This window comes from Schistocerca nitens, chromosome 5 (genome assembly GCF_023898315.1).
Source record: "Schistocerca nitens isolate TAMUIC-IGC-003100 chromosome 5, iqSchNite1.1, whole genome shotgun sequence".
Taxonomy (NCBI): Eukaryota; Metazoa; Arthropoda; class Insecta; order Orthoptera; family Acrididae; genus Schistocerca; species Schistocerca nitens.
Window position 1 is genome coordinate 255102639 of NC_064618.1, and position 21919 is coordinate 255124557.

Sequence of the window (21919 nt, forward strand, 5' to 3'; positions counted from 1 at the left end):
TCAGCCAGATTCAGTTGCCTGTCCTGTTTCGGAGGAAATATCTCGGCCGGCAAGATCCAGGCAATCACAGAGGTTGGGATTATTCGTAGTTGGGATCTCCAATGTTAGGTGCGCTATGGATCCCCTTCTGCACATGGCTGCCAAGAAGGGGAAGAAAGCCAATGTGCACTCCATGTGCATACTTGGTGGAGTCATTCCAGATGTGGAACGTGTCCTTCCGGCTACCGTGGAGAGCGCAGGGTTCAGTCAACTGCAGGTGGTGGTTCACGTCCTTAGCAATGATGTGTATCGCTTTGCATTGGAAGAGATTCCCTCTGGATTCGAGAGGCTAACAAAAGTGGGAAAGGCTGCCAGTCTTGCATGCAAGATCAAAGCAGAGCTTACCATTTGCAGCATAGTCGACAGGGCAGATTGCGGAGCCCTGGTACAGAACCGAGTGGTGGGTCTGAATCAGAGGCTCCGACGGTTCTGCCATCGTGTAGGCTGCAGGTTCCTCGACTTGCGCCGTAGGGTGGTTGGATTCCGGGTTCCGCTCAATAGGTCAGTAGTCCACTACAGGCAACAGGCGGCTACACGGGTAGCAGAGACTCTGTGGCGTGGAATGGACGGCTTAAAAAAAATGTTCAAATGTGCTTGAATTCCTAAGGGACCTAACTGCTGATGTCTTCGGCCCCTAGACTCACACTAGTTAAACTAACGTATGTTAAGAACAATACACACTCCCATGCCTGAGGGAGGACTCGAACCTCCGGCGGGAGGCGTTTCTTCTGTTAGAGGTTATCGGACAAACACGAAAAGGGCTTCAGTCCCAAAGGGTGCAGGCCGAACACAGGAAGAACGTAGGTACAGGAACCATTGGTATAACAGATGTAAATTGCCGTACCTGTGTAGCTGTGTTGGGAAAGTACCAGAGTTCCAATCGCTAATAGGAAGCACTGATGCTCCAATCGTTATAGGCACTGAAAGCTGACTAAAGCCGGATATAAGGTAAGCCGAAATTTTTTCGAACAACGTAACGGTCTTCCGAAAGCTTAGGCTAAACACAGTTGGCAGTGGCATGTTCGTTGCTGTTAGTAGTAGTTCAGTTTGTCGCGAAATGGAAATAGATAGTTACTGTGAGTTTATATTGGCAGAGGTAATGCTTGGCAACCGGGATAAAATAGTAATTTGGTCCTTTTACCGACCTCCCAACTTCGATAGTACAGTTTCTGAAAGGTTCAAAGAAAGCTTGAGTTTAATTCAAACAAGTATCCGACCCACTCAGTTATATTTGATGATGACTTTAATTTACCTTCTACACTCCTGGAAATTGAAATAAGAACACCGTGAATTCATTGTCCCAGGAAGGGGAAACTTTATTGACACATTCCTGGGGTCAGATACATCACATGATCACACTGACAGAACCACAGGCACATAGACACAGGCAACAGAGCATGCACAATGTCGGCACTAGTACAGTGTATATCCACCTTTCGCAGCAATGCAGGCTGCTATTCTCCCATGGAGACGATCGTAGAGATGCTGGATGTAGTCCTGTGGAACGGCTTGCCATGCCATTTCCACCTGGCGCCTCAGTTGGACCAGCGTTCGTGCTGGACGTGCAGACCGCGTGAGACGACGCTTCATCCAGTCCCAAACATGCTCAATGGGGGCAGATCCGGAGATCTTGCTGGCCAGGGTAGTTGACTTACACCTTCTAGAGCACGTTGGGTGGCACGGGATATATGCGGACGTGCATTGTCCTGTTGGAACAGCAAGTTCCCTTGCCGGTCTAGGAATGGTAGAACGATGGGTTCGATGACGGTTTGGATGTACCGTGCACTATTCAGTGTCCCCTCGACGATCACCAGTGGTGTACGGCCAGTGTAGGAGAGCGCTCCCCACACCATGATGCCGGGTGTTGGCCCTGTGTGCCTCGGTCGTATGTAGTCCTGATTGTGGCGCTCACCTGCACGGCGCCAAACACGCATACGACCATCATTGGCACCAAGGCAGAAGCGACTCTCATCGCTGAAGACGACACGTCTCCATTCGTCCCTCCATTCACGCCTGTCGCGACACCACTGGAGGCGGGCTGCACGATGTTGGGGCGTGAGCGGAAGACGGCCTAACGGTGTGCGGGATCGTAGCCCAGCTTCATGGAGACGGTTGCGAATGGTCCTCGCCGATACCCCAGGAGCAACAGTGTCCCTAATTTGCTGGGAAGTGGCGGTGCGGTCCCCTACGGCACTGCGTAGGATCCTACGGTCTTGGCGTGCATCCGTGCGTCGCTGCGGTCCGGTCCCAGGTCGACGGGCACGTGCACATTCCGCCAACCACTGGCGACAACATCGATGTACTGTGGAGACCTCACGCCCCACGTGTTGAGCAATTCGGCGGTACGTCCACCCGGCCTCCCGCATGCCCACTATACGCCCTAGCTCAAAGTCCGTCAACTGCACATACGGTTCACGTCCACGCTGTCGCGGCATGCTACCAGTGTTAAAGACTGCGATGGAGCTCCGTATGCCACGGCAAACTGGCTGACACTGACGGCGGCGGTGCACAAATGCTGCGCAGCTAGCGCCATTCGACGGCCAACACCGCGGTTCCTGGTGTGTCCGCTGTGCCGTGCGTGTGATCATTGCTTGTACAGCCCTCTCGCAGTGTCCGGAGCAAGTATGGTGGGTCTGACACACCGGTGTCAATGTGTTCTTTTTTCCATTTCCAGGAGTGTATATGTTGGTGAAAATACATGTTTAAATCCGGCGGTAGGTATAGAACTTATGCTAAACACATTCTCTGAAAATTATTTCGAGCAGTTACTTCATGAGCCCACCCGAATAGTAACTGGTTTTTAAAACACACTTGACCTCTTAGCAACAAATAATCCTGAGCTAATAACGAGCATCAAAATAGGTACAGGAATTAGTGGACACAGGATTTTCGTAGGAAGACTCAATACTGTAACCACCAAATCCTCCAAAAATAAATGAGAAATATACCTATTCAAAAAAGCAGATAAAAATTCACTTATCTCCTTCGTGAGACACATTCTCCACTCCTTCCCAATTAACAATGTAAATGTAGACGAGATGTGGTTTGAATAGTATCGGCAGGAAATGAGAGATTTATACCAAATAAATTAACAAACGACGGAGCTGATCCTCCTCGGTACACAAAACGGGTGAAAACCCTGTTGCAGAAACAAAGGAAGAACATCTCCAATTCAAACGGAAGCAAAATCTCCAAGACTGGAGATCTTTTACGGAAGCTCGCAATTTAGCGTGGACTTCAACGCGAGATGCTTGTAATAGCTTTCACAACGAAACTTCGTCTCGGAACATGGCAGAAAATCCAAAGGGATTCTGATCGTATGTGAAGTATGCTAGCGGCAAGACACAATCAATGCCATCTCTGCGCGATAGCAACAAAAGCAATGGAATTACTGTCGACGACAGTGCAGCCAAAGCTGAGTTACTAAACACAGCCTTCCGAATTTTCTTCACCAAAGAAGACGAAGTAAATTTTCCAGAATTCGAACCAAGAACAGCGGCAAACCTAAGCGACCTATAAATAGATATTTTTGGAATAGTGAAACAACTTAAATCACTTAACAAAAGGAAGTCTTCCAGTCCAGGCTATGTACCCATTAGGTTCCTTTAAGAGTATACTGATACAATAGCCCATTCTTAACAATCATATACAGTCGCTCGCTCGACGAAAAATCCTTACCCAAAGACTGGAAAGCTGCACGGGTCACACTAATATTCAAGAATGGCAGTAGAACTAATCCACTAAATTACAGGCTCGTATCACTAACTTCGATACGCAGCAGCATTTTGGAACGTATACTGTTTTCGAACATTAGGCATTAACTCGAGGAGAACGGTCTATTGACTCACAGTCAACAAGGATTATAGAAAACGTCGATCTTGTGAAACACAGCTAGTTCTTTACTCAGTCGATGTGTTGAGTATTATTGACAACGGATTTCAAATTGATTCCGCATGTCTAGATTTCGAGAAGGCTTTTGACTACCACACAATCGACTTGTCGTGAAATTGCGTGCTTATGGAATATCGTCTCAGTTATGTGACTGGATTAGTGATTTCCTGTCAGAGAGGTCAGACTTCGCAGTGACTGTCGGAAAGTCTTCGAGTAAAACAGAAGTGATTTCTGGCGATCCCCAAGGTTATCTGTGTAAACGATTTAGGAGACAATCTGAGCAGCCGTCTTAGGTTTTTTGCAGATGATGCTTCGTTTATCGACTATTAAAGTCACCAGAAGATCAAAACAAATTTCGAAACGATTTATAAAAGATATCTGTATGGTGCAGAAATCAGTAATTCACCCTAAATATCGAAAAGTGAGAGGTCATCCACAGGAGTGCAAAGAGAAATCGGTTAGACTTCGATCACAGGATAAGTAAGTCAGATCTGAAGATCGTAGATTCAACTAAGTACCTAGGAATTACATTTACAGACAACTTAAATAGGAGGTAAGACAGCCGGCCGGTGTGGCCCTGCGGTTCTAGAAGCTGCAGTTTGGAACCGCGAGACCGCTACGGTCGCAGGTTCGAATCCTGCCTCGGGCATGGATGTGTGTGATGTCCTTAGGTTAATTAGGTTTAAGTAGTTCTAAGTTCTAGCGGACTGATGACCTCCGATGTTAAGCCCATAGTGCTCAGAGCGATTTGGAGGTAAGACACAGAAAATGTTATGAGGGAGCTACCGAAAGACTGCGTTTTATTGGCAATTCACTTATAAAATGTAACAGATCTACTAAGTAGACTGTTTACACTACGTTTGTCTGTGCTCTTTCAGAATAGTGCAGCGAGGTATGGGATTCTTACCAGAGAGGATTGTCGAAGTACATCGAGAAAGATCAAAGAAGGGCAGCACGCTCTGCATTAATGTGAAATGGGGGAGTGTCGGCGAAATGATACAAGATTTGGGGTGGACGTCATTAAAACAAAGGCGTTTTTCTTTGCGGAGGAATCTTCTCCTGAAGTTTCGATCACCAACTCTCGCCTCCGAATACAGGAACATTTTGCTGACACCGACCTACATAGGGAGACACCATCTTCAGAATAAAATAGGAGAAATTAGACCTCGCACGGAATGACGTCGGTGTTCGTTAATTCGCGCGCTATACGAGATTTGAATAACAGAGAATTATTGTGAAGATAGTTCGATGAATCCTTTTCCAGACACTTACAGTGATTTGCAGAGTATCCATGTAGATGTAGATATAGAACGACTTTCAGGCTATTCCCCTAACGTTACTCTGTAGCTCAATACGTGAGAAAAACGATCATCTAAATCTGTATTTGCAGTTCGACGACGCTGGCCTCATAATCACATGGAAATGACTTTGATCTCTGAAATAAGGTGTAGTGTTGGAAAACAAAATTGCAACAGCTGTTGTAATTAATTAGCACCTAAATAATTCGTAGAGCTTTGATTGCTCTTACTTCTTCTCTGTCGTCAGTTCTCCCCATGTAGGTGGCAATCGAACAAAGTAGTTTGGTATTTGTAGGGAGGGAAAAAGTTGGTGATGGTAATTTCGGGAAAATATCTCTCCTTAACGAAAAACGCCGTTGGTTTAATGATTGTCATTCCAACTTGCTTATCATGTCTGTGACACCCTCTCCCCTATTTCGTGATAACAGTAAACGAACTAGCCTTCTATGAACATCTTCGGTGTCTTTCGTCAATATAATCTGCTAAGTAAGGGTCCCACACCGTTCATTAATACTCCAGAAGAGGACGAAACGGCGTAGTGTAAGCTATTTCCTTTTTATTTCAATAAATGGAATTCTTTCGTTCATCTTCCAAACAACATTTTCTATAAGATGATTCCAACTTATGTGGCTCATGTTACACTACTAGCCATTAAAATTGCCACACCAAGAAGATATGCAGATATTAAACGGGTATTCATTGGACAGATATATTATACCAGAACTGACATGTGATTACATTTTCACGCAATTTGGGTGCACAGATCCTGAGAAGTCAGTTTCCAGAACAACCACCTCTGGCCGTAATAACGGCCTTGATACGCCTGGGCATTGAGTCAAACAGAGCTTGGATGGCGTGTACATGTATAGCTACCCATGCAACTTTAACTCGATACCACAGTTCATCAAGAGTAGTGACTGACGTATTGTGACGAGAGACCTGCAATATGCGGTCGTGCATTATCCTGCTGAAATGTAGGGTTTCGCAGGGATCGAATGTAGGGTAGAGCCACGGGTCGTAACACATCTGAAATGTAACGTCCACTGTTCAAAGTGCAGTCAATGCGAACAAGAGGCGACCGAGACGAGTGACCAATGGCACCCCATACTATCACGCCGGGTGATACGCCAGTATGGCGATGACGAATACACACTTCCAATGTGCGTTCACCGCGATGTGGCCAAACACAGATGCGACCATGACGATTCTGTAAACAGAACCCGGATACATCCGAAAAAACGACGTTTTGCCATTCGCGCACCCAGGTTCGTCGTTGAGTACGCCATCGGGCGCTCCTGCCTGTGAGGCAGCGTCAAGGGTAACCGCAGCCATGGCCTCCGAGCTGATAGTCCGTGCTGCTGCAAACGTCGTCGAACTCGTCGTGCAGATGGTTGTTGTCTTGGAAATGTCCCCATCTGTTGACTCAGGGATCGAGACGTGGCTGCACGATCCGTTACAGACGTGCGGATAAGATGCCTGTCATCTCGACTGCTAGTGATACGAGGCGGTTGGGATCCAGCACGGCGTTGCGTATTACCCTCCTGAACCCACCGATTCCATATTCTGCTAACAGTCATTGGATCTCGGCCAACGCGAGCAGCAATGTCACGATACGATAAACCGCTATCGCGATAGGCTACAATCCGACCTTTATCAAAGTCGGAAACGTGATGATACGCATTTCTCTTCCGTATACGAGGCATCACAGCAACGTTTCACCAGGCAACGCCGGTCAACTGCTGTTTGTGTATGAGAAATCGATTGGAAACGTTCAACATGTCAGCACGTTGTAGGTGTCGCCACCGGCACCAACCGTGTGTGAATGCTCTGAAAAGCTAATCATTTGCATATCACAGCATCTTCTTCCTGTCGGTTAAATTTCGCGTCTGTAGCACGTCATCTTCGTGGTGCAGCAATTTTAATGGCCAGTAGCGTATAATCCCAAAGTATTTGGTTGATTTATCTGGGAACGGAAATGAAAAGAAATTTCATTTTCAGTACTTGTGTGGTGATCCTCACACTTTTTGTTGATCAGGGGCAAGGTGTAGATATCATGTATTAATCATTTCTGAATTAGTTTTGGTCTTCATATGACTTTCCTAGACGGTAATCATCTGAAACAAACTTAGACATCTCCTCCGATTGTTCCCTAAACTGTCTACTTTTTTTTTTTTTACGAGGTAGTACCTGTCAAAATAGTGAAGAATACGTAAGACTTGACTGGAGGTCAATAACTTCATACACGTACACAACATCGACTGTTATGTGAGTGATCAGAGTTTCAATTGTCTGTGACAAGTATTACGGCCATAAGATTGCATTGCTGCTGTTCGTTTTTAGTGTTGAAACCAGACCTGCTATGGTATATAAGGGACACGAATAGCGTCAGATGTTGTGTGATCACTGTGAAGAACGCTTAGATGCCGCGGTCTCGTGTGTGTGCTATAAGCACCTGGCAGAATTGGAAAGGGTCTGCCGTGCGTGTCTCCATTTGGCCGGCAGGTCGAATCGTGCAAAATCTAGACTTTTGAGGCATTCCGATGTGTCAGTGGCTCGACGTCGCACTCCATTGGGACAGACATGTCGTTACGGTTCCGGTCGACCACGTGTGACCACCATTACCGCCGTGTTATGCAGCAATCACACCGTAACCCCTTCAGATATATGCTCGCCACGCGAGAAAACCACCGCTACGTTTGGAGAGGTGCCTTGACCGGGAAGCATGGACTACTGATGAATGTCGGCGCATTATATTCAACGGAGAATCCGGATGACCATTATGCCGAGGATAACGTGGTGACCTGGAAAGAGGCCCAATTCTTCCAATGTTTCAGGAAGGCAGCAAGTTCCTACTCTGGCGTCATAGTGTCGAGAGCCTTTGAGTAGGATTTCAAATCGTGGCTGGATGTTATTGAGCAAACTCTGTCGGCACAACGGTACGTCACAGACATCTTGTTTCCTCGTGATTGTCTTCCCTCTCATGCGCCGGTACTGTGGTGCCATTTCGCAACAGTAAAATGTTCTTCCATGCATCCCAAGTGTCTGTAGGAACCATACCCGTGGTGTGCAGGCACTTCCGGGGCTAGCAAGTTTCCTAAAACTGTCCCACGATAGAATATACAAGGAGCCAGCTTGGACGTCAAGTCCATCTCAGTTCCAGTGACCTCGTACTGTCAAGTTCTTTGCAAACGTAACACCATTTTGTAACCACTGAAATCACACCACATACCTTCTCAACCCCTCAAGTCTTAACAATGGTATTCGCCAACAGCTGTGCAATTGAGATGTTATTTTATTTTATTTTAACTACCAGTTTCGGCATCCCACTATGTCTTCCTCAGACCCGAACCGCAACTGCATTCAAGTCTTCGAAGGAAGCACTTGTGATACGGTTTATAATTCACGACATGCAGGGACATACGTCCCCAGTATTCCAATATCATTTTTGAAAGATTCTTATGGGGTCGGAAGGTGACAAATGGAATGCCGAAACTGGTTGTTAAAATAAAATAAAATAACATCTCAATTGCACTGCTGTTGGCAAATTTGAATGTTGAATACTTGGCCAGCCGCTGTCCCATGTTCACAATGGATCTCTTTTCGAGTGGGTCGTTTATTGTATCAGGTAGTGCAGATTAAGATCAGCAGGCAGCCTATAAGGCGTCCTTGGGGAACTCCAGATATAATTTCAGTTTCACTGGATAGCACAGCGTTAATTACTAATTAACTATGACCCTTATAACGGCAAATCACGAACCAATTGGCACAACTGTAATGATACGTCTTAGACAAGCAGTTTGATTAGAAGCCGCTTGTGAGGAAAGCTATCAAAAGTCTTATGGAAATCTAGTGATATGAATTCTATCTGAGACTGCTTGGCAATAGCTGTCATTACTTGGTACGAATAAAGAGCCAGTTGCGTTTCAAAAGAACGATATTTTTTGGTATTGTAGAACACCGTAAGCCACTGTTTACAATATTCTTCTTGGGCAATGCTATTATAGATTATTTAAGTTTTGAAATACAATCAACAAAAAATTATTATTTTCTTATTTCAGGTTAACACGATCACGTTGCCAGTCATCTAAGCCCACAGTTGTGGGAGCGCAACGTGACGAATGCTCCAGGTCAGAAATACAGAGCGCTACATCTGGCTTTAACTACCACCAATGCTATAAACCACCAATATCTGGGACACAGTGACCAAATGCGTAACATCGGATCGTTCACTTCTGAAGGTAAACGAGCATTTGTAGTTCGTCTTAGTATTGAGTCTGCGAATCAGCATTTGGCCGACTGCAAGTGGTACTGCTATTCACTGAAGAAAGATGCTTTTCCTTCCAAATATTACCAAGAGGACACAATTTCTGTTACTTGTTCTGATTTGATTGAATAACCTTTTATTTGTGCACGTAAAGGAATTTAATTTGGATGTCATAACTACATCAGTGTTGTTGGACATACAATAATGGATACTTAGTTTCATCTACGCTACTCCGTAATGGAAGAACGATGGCTTTCACACAAATACTTGGAAGGCTCCTCGCAGCACCTGGGTGGGCTGATGTCCCTAGACAACACGTTAATGGTCGTTGCTCTACTGCATTTCTTCAGTCTGCTTGATTATCTAGGAAAGATATAATATTAGTTATTTATAGTTTGAAAAGCGTCATCATACATTACCAAATGACACCTGATTGCTTGATGGATACATTGAAAGAGTAGTCTCCATCTAATCGGTCTTCCTATTACGCAGTCGAGGAAGGTGCGCCGTCGTTCCATCACTTTATTTACCCGAGTGGCTCAAGTACCGGTGTAAGGCGATCTACTTTACGCTACGTGGAAGCCTTGCGTTTACAGTGTCGTAAATGTAGCAGTGTCGTATTTGTACTTTTGCTGTCGACGATTGAAGGGTGAAACTAGGTGCTGGCGCACGCTTTAGACTCAGCAGCGAATAGCATCAAGGGAGCCAGCCCGCCATTAGTAATTTCATGAGTCAGAATACGAAACTGCGGAGAAGTTTGCAATATTGGGCCGCGAGGGGTAGCCGCGCGGTCTAAGGCGTCTCCTCACGGTCCGGGCGGCTCCCCGCCTCGGAGGTTCAAGTCCTCCCTCGGGCATGGGTGTGTGTGTTGTCCTTAGCGTAATTTAGTCTAACTTAGATTAAGTAGTGCGTAAGCTTATGGACCGATGACCTTAATAGTTGGTCCCATAAGACTTTACCATAAATTTCCACTTTAAGATATTGGTGTAAAGTGCAGAGATCACGAATTTTGCCCTACCATTTCTGCTCACATAACCGGTCAAGTGGCTGTGGTGAAATTTCTTCAGAGTTGAAAATAACTACTATCGGTTCAACTGTCGCCGAACAAGCGTCCGTTAGTGATCTCGTCAGCCAACTGGTAACATTTGGCGAGTTCTGGTGGAAATGGTCGAGCAGCAATGCAAAATATGCCATAGTACGTATCTCAAATTTCACTGTGAGTTAAAGATATTCAGCAACTGTAATTGTAGGCAGAGTTTTTTTAAAGCAAACGCGCTACTCGCTATGCTTAACAGTAAAGCAAGTGACAGAAGCGTGTACTCTTCCAAATGTAAATCGGGAAGTTAGCGGCCTATACTTCGTGCGAGGGCAAGAGTCTCAGAAAAATATTCTTAGATACCATGAGGACGCCATTCTGCGAAACTTGAAGACAGAACCAGTATGTGTTAAAATATAGTGGCTTTGAGGCACAGCTTATGAACTAGAAATGGTCATCGTGCTACTGAATCAACTGCAACACTGTTCAGAGTCCTTGATATGGACAACTGTGTACTGGTCTTCTGTAACGAAGTGATGCAAATGATCTTTCATACTGCTGTGACGGTAGACTTATCCCACTCTGCATTCAGAAACAACCTAAGGTCTATATTAATGAAGCTCTCACCTTAGCCTTGCTATGGTGTGTACATAAAAAGTAGTTCTGGAAGGTAGTACACAAGGTGCGTCTCAAAAGTACGCTCAGTGGTCTCAGCAAACAAAGTAAACAAGTGGCAGTAGCCTGACGACCTTATAAGATGTCTCCCGCAGATGGAGACGAAACGGTAGGTGGAAATTTTATAAAAATGGTTCAAATTGCTCTGAGCACTATGGGACTTAACATCTGTGGTCATCAGTCCCCTAGAACTTAGAACTACTTAAACCTAACTAACCTAAGGACATCACATACATCCATGACCGAGGCAGGATTCGAACCTGCGACCGTAGCAGTCGCGCGGTTCCGGACTGCGCGGAAATTTTATACATCGACCACTGCCCCTCAGCCCGGTAGTTTTAACTGAAGAAAGAAAACAAGAGTTACAAACAAAATACCTTCACTAGCTTCCAATGTAATCACTATTAGCTGCAACACACTTCTGAAATCGGCTGTAAAGGTGTTGGAAACTGTCAACAAACGCTTCTTATGGAGTTTCTAGATGCACTATGGTCACGAGCAACCCTTGCGAAGCCTAAGTCTGTCATCGTTAATAAGGCGAGGAAATCTGGAAAATAAGGAGAGTGCTAAGAAGACACTTTGCGTTGATCGAAGAACTTCAGCACGCAAAGGTTGCGGATATCAAACAACGCGTGTCTCTGGTTCTTCCACCAGTTCGCACAAGAAGCGTTTGCTGATCCAACAGCCTTTCATGTTATTTCAGAAGTGTGTTGTAGCTAATGGTCATTACTTCCAAGGCCAGTCAAGGTATTCCGTTTTGTAACTCTTGTTTCCTTTATTTCCGGACGCAACATGTACTTTCGCCAAATGGTAGATTCAGTGTAACAGAAAACACGATGCATTCGAGAAAGGCAACTCGGGTTTTTTGTTTCTTGTTCGAATTACGATGGTGTGTCCATTTCAACAGTAATATATTAAATCACGTCGTTAGCAGAGGCAGGCATATCGGGAGGTTCCGAATTGCAACGGCATTTGCTGAAACACATGTGATTTCTCCATAACGATACTTATTGCACTACACAGAGTGGCTGTGACATCGTAAGTCTCTCATATGTAATGTAAGTCTAGTATAATGACTATTTTTAGTGACATTCATGGAAACTCGTCAAATTCTGACGAATGCAACGCGTGGATTACTAGTCTCGTTGTTTTTGTGATTGCTGCTGAGCCATTACACTGTTATTTACTGCTGTCACCGATGACGTATACATGAGTCCCACCTGAAAAATGGAAGCTCATATTCAGTTTACTGACTGCTCAGCGTAAGTGTATGTTAGTACATTCCACAGTAGCGGTGTACCCGTCATTTGTGTTACCTGGTGATTTCGTTGGTCAGTGTAATACCACCTAAGAGACCTCTACCCCACCGCCCCAACTCCCTCGCCACTCTCTCTCTCTCTCTCTCTCTCTCTCTCTCTCTCCTCACTAGCGTAATGATACACTACACGGAGAAAGCGACACGTGATGAATTTCTCCTAACGACAGCCATCAGCGACCGTTGGTGTGCTTTCTTCAAGACCCCTACGTCATTCTCCTGTGAACAGGGAAGAATTGCAGCAACAGCGCACAACCGTCGAAGCGAAGGAGAGCGGCGTCTTAAAGTTCCACAGCTAATAATTATGTTAAGAGTTACAAGTATCTGTATAACTGTGTCAAAGACCTATGAGAAGGAAAGGTAACTACGATTGGTGTTGAGCAACTGACATAAACCTTGTAATTTTCTTTCTGTAATCAAATAAACTGGCAATGATTACTAACGGAAACTTCTTTCTCTGGCGACCAGACAGAGGCTGCACAGAGGTTTTAATTAACAATTACGATAAAAGTTTGCTTGATTTCTTTCCCAAATACTGTGTCTGAATCCATAAGAGCAGCGGGTGAACAAAGGAAGAACATTTTGTTTTAACAAAAGAGACAATTTGGGACAACGTTGCCCCAGAGATGCTTTAAGCTGTCTTAGTTATTGGGATATTGATGTCATAATGCAAAATCTATTGACAGTAATGCTATAGAAAGAAATACCAAAAATTGTCAGAGACTTCGCTGGAAAACTAACAGATCCAGTATTAATAAATGAAGTTACATGTCCAGCTGCATTTTGCGTAAGTTATTTTATATACTTATCAGGTATAATATGCTCAAACAGGCTTTTGCAGTTTTCATGAGCGTACAATCACATATTACTTCAAAGTTGTAGTCATCTATTAGTTCTGAGGATCTGACTATTAGAAAGGCTTAGCTTCTCTCTGTGAAGACTAAAACAAATGACTTTAACAAAACATGTTAGCAATCGGAAAGTCGCGACTGTCAGAAAATCTGAAAAGATGAACAAAAGAAAAGTTAGAAGCTCCACATGGTAGTAACAAACAAGACAAGAAACGCATTAAAAGTTTGGTAGGTCAGTAGAAAAAGATTGTGGTGGTCTTAGAAAAGTTCTGGTATTAAGTAGTTGAAATTTGGAACAGGAAATGGGGCCAGAAATACAAATGATCAATTTGAAAAAAAAGCAAGTTACTGATATGTATAACAATGGTTACAGGAAACGAGAGGAGGTATGCTGATCATTTCCAACTACTAGATAAAGAAATATAACCAATAAAGACAGAAAAATGTTAGCTCGGAATAGGCAAAAAGACACATTTGGAAGTATTGGCAATAGAGTTAACAGAACCTAAGCGAAAAAAAAATTAGCTATGGGCAACTAGAGGGATATTTTCGGAAAATGAGGGAGAAGAACATTAGTCATGTCACTATTTGACAAAGGGGGGCTCTGAGCACTATGGGACTCAACTGCTGTGGTCATAAGTCCCCTAGAACTTAGAAATACTTAAACCTAACTAACCTAAGGACAGCACACAACACCCAGCCATCACGAGGCAGAGAAAATCCCTGACCCCGCCGGGAATCGAACCCGGGAACCCGGGCGTGGGAAGCGAGAACGCTACCGCACGACCACGAGATGCGGGCTCACTGTTTGACACTTAAAGCTAATAAATCTGTCTTAATATGCTATACTCTGTACCCTTCCTCTCTTACTACCCTTTATCAGGCCATTGATTACGCTTCGCGAGCGTCAAATTATCCTGACAAGAAATGTAGCATATTATGTTTTTATTTTTCTAACTCCCAATCAAATGGTTCAAATGGCTCTGAGCACTATGGGACTTAACTTCTGAGGTCATCAGTCCCCTAGAACTTAGAACTACTTAAACCTAATTATCCTAAGGACATCACACACATCCATGCCCGAGGCAGGATTCGAACCTGCGACCGTAGCGGCCGCGCGGTTCCAGACTGTAGGGCCTAGAACCGCTCGGCCACTATAGCCGGCCCAACGCCAAATCCCGTAATCGTATAATCATTTTTACACAACGACATTAGCCTTTTGTAGCTTGACTGTTTCGAATTACTTTGCTGTTTGATCACTCTTCGCCTTAATATGTGTGGGTATTTTTTGGTTTAAGAATTGCATCACGTCCCTTTTTTCTGCTCTATGATTATCTTCGTTATTGTGCTTGTATGTTCGTGAATCCGTCTGTAAGAGAGGTAAGATTGAGGGATAGACGCCGGGGTGTCAGGAAAGAGAACTTAGCTTTCGGACTTGTAGCAAAGCAACTGGAGAGAAACCTATCTTGGAGTAAAGAATCCTTGTCCTGACTTTCACTTGGGGGAAAGCTTTTCTCGGGTCAGCTACGTACCGTGACGACTTTAGAACGATCAGGGTGTGTGGGACGTTGTAGGATCTTATTCATTCGCTATATCAATGCTACATTTGAGTAATACTTAAGCGTATCATTAACAATCGGCAGAAAGCAGGTATGTTCGTGGACGCTTAATATATGTCTAACATCAGAACTGTTGCATCTGAAATTCCAAAACAACATCGCTACAATTGGCAATACCTGTATGAAGGCTGGAGAGAGAATTTTTCAATTGACAAATGCAGAGTGTGTGATTCCTGGATATAAAGGCATATTTATTGACATACCAACAAAACAGAGTCCTCCAAGTGAAACATTAAAACTGTTCGTAACTCAAATTAAATGGCAGAATAGTCACCGTCATGCATTTTTGGTTTGACATCGAATGGCAGTACTAGGAATACGCTTTACACCAGAGAGAACTGAGGCTAGGAGAGTTCGTACTGACCTCAAAAATGTTTACAATAAGTGCAGTTCTGTGAACGAAAAACGAATTCAAAACATCCTTAAAGTGTCACTGGATACATAAACTCCAGAGTACTACTTTATTTCATTTTTTATTTAGATTTCCTAAAAATTTGTTAAGAAACTTGATACCTGAAGAAAAGTTTATTTTCTTGCGATTGAGTAGCAAGTCCTAAGAAGGAAGCTTCAGCGACAGTGTTTGGGCGATAAGGCAAAGACAAATGGAAACGTGTAGTTATTGTCACCACCCTATGAGAGGACGTCCTGGCTTCGATGCCAGACACAGACCGAGGTGGTGCAGTGGCGAGACTTTGGATTCGTAACCGGGAGGAGAGCGATTCAAATCCTGGTAAGGTTCCTCGTGTTTGGCATAAATTACTTGAGTAAAGTGCCGGGATGGTTTCTTTCCTTCCCCACCCTCACCAGTCTGTGCTCCTCCATCTTAAATGATCTCGTCGTGGAAATGGCTTCAAATCTCAACTTTCCTCAAACCTGAATTCTCCCGAGTGTTTTTTAACGAGTGTTGGCGTATTAAAATGTCGAATGTTGATTGCGATTTATCTGTTGTCTACTGCAGTTTGACGGGTTGAATTCGGTTCTGTGAAAGCCTTTGTGTTGCATGTACGGAAGGCTACTTTTTTTTTTCTTGCCATAACTACAGCCAGGACATTCATGTTATTACAGACTTCTGCAAAACATTATCATGATACCCTGGGTACCACTTTAATCAGTTTTTCTGTATGTCCATCTCTTAAGAGATGGTTGCGCGACTCGGCTGTTCGATGCATGATATCAAATCAAACATCTTTCAAACGTGTAGTTTCCAAACTTACTTTATTTGGCTATCAGTTTAGGTGGAATCTTCCTACGCGTCGGTCACGGGCCTGAAGATGGCGTAATAAGTCGTCGAAAGTGGTAGCCAAAAATAAGTTTGGAAACTAGGTGGCTGAAAGGTGTTTAATTTGACATCCTTAACAGTTTTCAGATAAAGACTGTGTGCGTTCGAAGTTCAGTGGTACCTAATGAAGACCTTCGAAAGGATTCAGCTAAATTTCATTACAAGGACCGTTGGACAACATAGCTAGGTGAATTGTTAATGTTTCTTGGAATTTATCCCACCAAGTTTCGGATCACGAGAAAATGTGCAGAATATTGGCACATAAAATACAATTTCGAGAAAGTTAGGCAAATAAGAGGGGTCAAGTAATCACTGGCAGGCAGGCGCTGAAGAGATGGACGACCGCTGAATGGTAACGCATCAGTGACAGCGCTGGAAGAGGAGCGTATGGTACTCATGTTAAGGAAAGTGAGAACGTATGTCACTTACGTACCTCATAGGCATCAATACGGCCTTTTTAGAGCCAGTGAAAGGAGCCAAGACTGATGTGAAGAAACCGGAAATCTGAACGTGTAATGTTAACAATTCCTCGATCAAATTTTCACTCATGATGAAGAGGCGCTCACTTTATGACGTTGCAGTTTGTACGAAGTAACACGACCAAGAAACATATGCTGTCATAAATAGTTTAGCGGTTACATATTCCAAGAAAGAGCTGCAGAAATGTCAATCGTCTAATAGTTAAATAAAGTGAATGTTGTGATGATCAACAGCACCGTCACTTTGGAGAGGAGACAGTGAAGAAGCGGTAACTCTCGCTCCGGATGTGAGCACTTGATTGTGGTGGAAGGAGGAAGTATGAAGACTTTATACTACTGAGCTACTAAATGTTACCAGTGATCCGGCCTGGGTGCGTATTTCTGAGCAGAGTTTGCGTAACACCAGTAGAGTAAGGAACTTCAGAACGTCACCAGAATCCTAATTTCCAGACAACGGAGAGGACCACGATAACATTCAGAAGATGAAATTTAAGTTCCATAAAAAACAACTAGTGAGAAAATCTTCTAGAGCGAAGAAAACAACCGTTTGCAAATCCTACATCGATAAATGGTAGATACTGGCACTCTCCAGATACGTAGTCACCGAGTGTGATTGCTTGTTCGCCTTCACTATTGAAATTAACAGAACGAAAAATAATTAACAATTATGCTAAGTACTATTTCCTGTACTTGTCACTATTGCTGATAGCTTCTTGTCATTAAATAATACATTCTTTGTAATTATCTAATTTTCCCTTCGCAAATTTTATTTTTATTTATTCTCTCCACCTCAACTTTTTTAGACCACATTATTTTCATATAAAACTTAATAATACTTAGGTAAGAACATACTGAGTTGCGCGATCGTTCAGTAAACTATCTATGAAATAATGAATTAAATTCCTTACTGTATTGTGAGTAGCAGTAGAAATAATACGTGTCGAATACGGCTTTTAGTAAATTCTGAAGGAAAGATCATATTTGAAAACCGCAACTAGTAAATGAAATAAACAATAAATAAATTTACACTATCGTCCACAAACATAACAATGTAACTCATTTCTTTATATATTAAAACTTGGCGCCAGCCTTCACACGAAATAAATTCAGTCTGAAACAGTGTAGAGAAAAGGAAAGCAAGCTCACTTCAGAATTTTGAATTCTTCTATGAACATTGAGAAATAATGGTCTCAAAAACAATGTTCGAAAGAATGGCAGGCCTACAGGCTAATAACACAGATTTCTTCGTGCCACAAAATGCTCTGCTTCATCCGGTACTCAACAGCTAGCTTCGTAGAGTACTGGTCGACGAACTCTGGTCACATTCAGAAAGAACAACGCTCAAATTCTTTTCCCTCCATTCTGATTTAGACCCTCCACATTTACCAAAAAATCACCAGAAGGTAAGGTACCTTTAGTATCTCCACAGTTCTGTGCTTCAACTACCATGCTTAAATTTTTGATGCTCCTCTAATGAAAATGGCAGCCGAGTCACATGGAAGAGCAAACCTTTCCTATTGCCCTTTCTTACCAGAAGGTAAGGTACCTTTAGTATCGCCACAGTTCTGTGCTTCAACTACCATGCTTAAATTTTCGTTGCTCCTCTAATGAAAATGGCAGCCGAGTCACATGGAAGAGCAAACCTTTCCTATTGCCCTTTCTTATTTGCACTTGTTACACTGTCGTTTCTCGAAGACTGTAGTATATCGCTCATTGAAGTCTTGTGACAAGTTTCTCGAATAACACAGTGGTATTATAAAAGGTTTCAAATTTGAAATACCATCAGAGAGGCGCTGCACGTCCGATGAAAAACTACAGAGATGAAGACGAACCATCCGTGATCTCTCGTATACGTTCTATTGTTAAGGGTTAAAAGCAAAAAAATTCTTTGTACAGTTTTATTTGGTGTAGGAGGATGTGCAGTCAACCTCTCCAGAAAGGTGGGCTGTATGCCCTGTTATCACACGACAGTGAACCACACGATACAATAATGAGTTAGACCCAACACCAAAATCGTATCCCTAAAGCGTAATTAATGAATCAGGAGGAAAGGCACGTGTTTTGATGGGTAATAGCATTACTGATTCTGAACAAAAAACTTGATGTGGACATATGCCCGATTCTGAATGGTTTCCGAGATATAACATTTTTAAATACATTTCTGTTTATTTTCTGTGTTATTCAAATGGTTCAAATGGCTCTGAGCACTATGGCACTTAACTTCTGAGGTCATCAGTCCCCTAGAACCTAGAACTACTTAAACCTAACTAACCTAAGGACATCACACACATCCATGTCCGAGGCAGGATTCGAACCTGCGACCGTAGCGGTCGTGCGGTTCCAGACTGTAGCGCCTAGAACCGCTCGGCCACTCCGGCCGGCTTTCTGTGTTATTCATTGCATCGTTTACACCGTACCACAGTAATACAGAGAAAGTTGAGACGAACATTTTGATACAGGACGCCTGTGGTCTATGAAGTCGGAAAACTACGTCAAACTGCCCTACGAAGAGTACCCAAGCTATAGCGCACGAGCGACGCCGAGATTTTATACAGGGTGATTCAAAAAGAATACCACAACTTTAAAAATGTGTATTTAATGAAAGAAACATAATATAACCTTCTGTTATACATCATCACAAAGAGTATTTAAAAAGGATTTTTTTCACTCAAAAACAAGTTCAGAGATGTTCAATATGGCCCCCTCCAGACACTCGAGCAGTATCAACCCGATACTCCAAATCGTTCCACACTCTCTGTAGCATATCAGGCGTAACAGTGTGGATAGCTGCTGTTATTTCTCGTTTCAAATCATCAATGGTGGCTGGGAGAAGTGGCCGAAACACCATATCCTTAACATACCCCCATAAGAAAAAATCGCAGGCCAGTGATGAAGTGCTCTGTCACGGGCTGCCTGGCGGCCGATCCATCGCCTCGGGTAGTTGACGTTCAGGTTTCATAACTAAACTTTTTCGTAGGACTCTCCATACAGTTGATTGTGGAATTTGCAGCTCTCTGCTAGCTCTGCGAGTCGATTTTCCTGGGCTGCGAACAAATGCTTGCTGGATGCGTGCTACATTTTCATCACTCGTTCTCGGCCGTCCAGAACTTTTCCCTTTGCACAAACACCCATTCTCTGTAAACTGTTTATACCAACGTTTAATACACCACCTATCAGGAGGTTTAACACCATACTTCGTTCGAAATGCACGCTGAACAACTGTCGTCGATTCACTTCTGCCGTACTCAACAACACAAAACGCTTTCTGTTGAGCGGTCGCCATCTTAGCATCAACTGACGCTGACGCCTAGTCAACAGCGCCTCAAGCGAACAAATGTACAACTAAATGAAACTTTATAGCTCCCTTAATTCGCCGACAGATAGTGCTTAGCTCTGCCTTTTGTCGTTGCAGAGTTTTAAATTCCTAAAGTTGTGGTATTCTTTTTGAATCACCCTGTATATTCCCGCGATCTCTCCGCGCGAACTGTTAGTCCTAGCAAATGTAATTTATTTTAATTGTGTAATGAGACACGTTTTCGTTGGAGTGTGCGGTTTTCGAGTTGTTAAAGAAAAGCGTACGAAAGTGATATAAACGTGTTTTATCTCGGAAACCATTCACAATAGGCCATATGTCCATATTAAGTTTTTTGTTCGGAAACACTAATACTGCCGCATCCCAAAGCTGGTACCTTTCCCCCTCACTCACCCTGTATTTGCAAATATACATACATAACTTGTTCCTGAAATTTCTATGGGCAACATTAGGCGTACTGCGCTGTGGGAGATAGCGTAGCTAATGAATTGTCACACCTTCGATCGAATGCGAGGATGAACAAACTGTCTATGTCTCTGGGCCAGCCATGGCTTAGTGCATTGCCTCAGCACTCGCTTGAACTGCTACATAAGATTGTTCCGTCAAGAAGATATGTAAGTAATGCAGTTGGTTTGTTTACTCACAGCGTTGCCCTTGACGGCTGGAAGACCTTCGCCGGACGTGGTAGTGCCGCTTCTCAGGCCCGGCGCCGACTGCTACAGCGTGGGCCAGAGAGGCTGAACGGGGAAAGTCTTCTAGGCGGTATCTGGGCTAAATGAGGCCAGAGGGCGATGGTGGGCACGTCGGGACTGAGGGAACAGCCGGCTCCACCGTCCGCGTCCCGTGGTCTGCCGTCTATTGCTGCGTCATGCTGCTGGTGAAACTTACAGGGAATACAGTCATAAGTCATCAGTCTGTTGTCAGGTACGTACCGTGGCCCAGGAGCGGCGTCGTTGACTGCTAAGCCAAAGTTGTTCAATCTCAGTTTTGCTCCCAAAGGATTTAAGGAAAATCATTTGCAATGGGGCCTAAAGATTCTTTATACTACAGCCATGACTAAAGACGGTGGGGAAACGAACGCAGGTTACGCGCAACATCGTCCCCTTCGGGTGGGAAACTGATCATAAAGCAGGACGAACAGCAATGATCGACGGCATGGCAATGGAAGAGGCAATGTAATTCAATGCGGAGGTGAAAAAAGCAAGGGAAGTGTAGCATTCTACGATCGGAACGTCGAGTGTAAGAGGTCTTAATGTGGTCGATATATTCTACATCTACATCTACATTTATATTCCGCAAGCCACCCAACGGTGTGTGGCGGAGGGCACTTTACGTGCCACTGTCATTACCTCCCTTTCCTGTTCCAGTCGCGTATGGTTCGCGGGAAGAATGACTGCCGGAAAGCCTCAGTGCGCGCTCGAATCTCTCTAATTTTACATTCGTTATTTCCTCTGGAGGTATAAGTAGGGGGAAGCAATATATTCGATACCTCATCCAGAAACGCACCCTCTCGAAACCTGGACAGCAAGCTACACCGCGATGCAGAGCGCCTCTCTTGCAGAGTCTGCCACTTCAGTTTGCTAAACATCTCCTTAACGCTATCACGCTTACCAAATAACCCTGTGACGAAACGCGCCGCTCTTCTTTGGATCTTCTCTATGTCCTCTGTCAAACCGACCTGATACGGATCCCACAGTGATAAGCAATACTCAAGTATAGGTCGAAGGAGTGTTTTGTAAGTCACCTCCTTAGTTGATGGACTACATTTTCTAAAGACTCTCCCAATGAATCTCAACCTGGCACCCGCCTTAGCAACAGTTAAATTTATATGATCATTCCACTTCAAATCGTTCCGTACGC

The 21919-nt window shown here is 43.9% G+C and overlaps 1 protein-coding gene across 1 annotated transcript in view; it reads right to left on the bottom strand.

Annotated features, from left to right (window-relative positions):
- The window catches only part of LOC126259915 (retinol-binding protein pinta-like), a 175906-nt gene extending 155048 nt beyond the window's left edge, over window positions 1-20858 (bottom strand). Inside the window, exon 1 of the mRNA XM_049957006.1 lies at window positions 20704-20858. The gene's annotated coding sequence lies outside the window, so the exon portion shown is untranslated. The remainder of the gene's footprint in view (window positions 1-20703) is intronic.
- Window positions 20859-21919: the final 1061 nt, after the last annotated feature.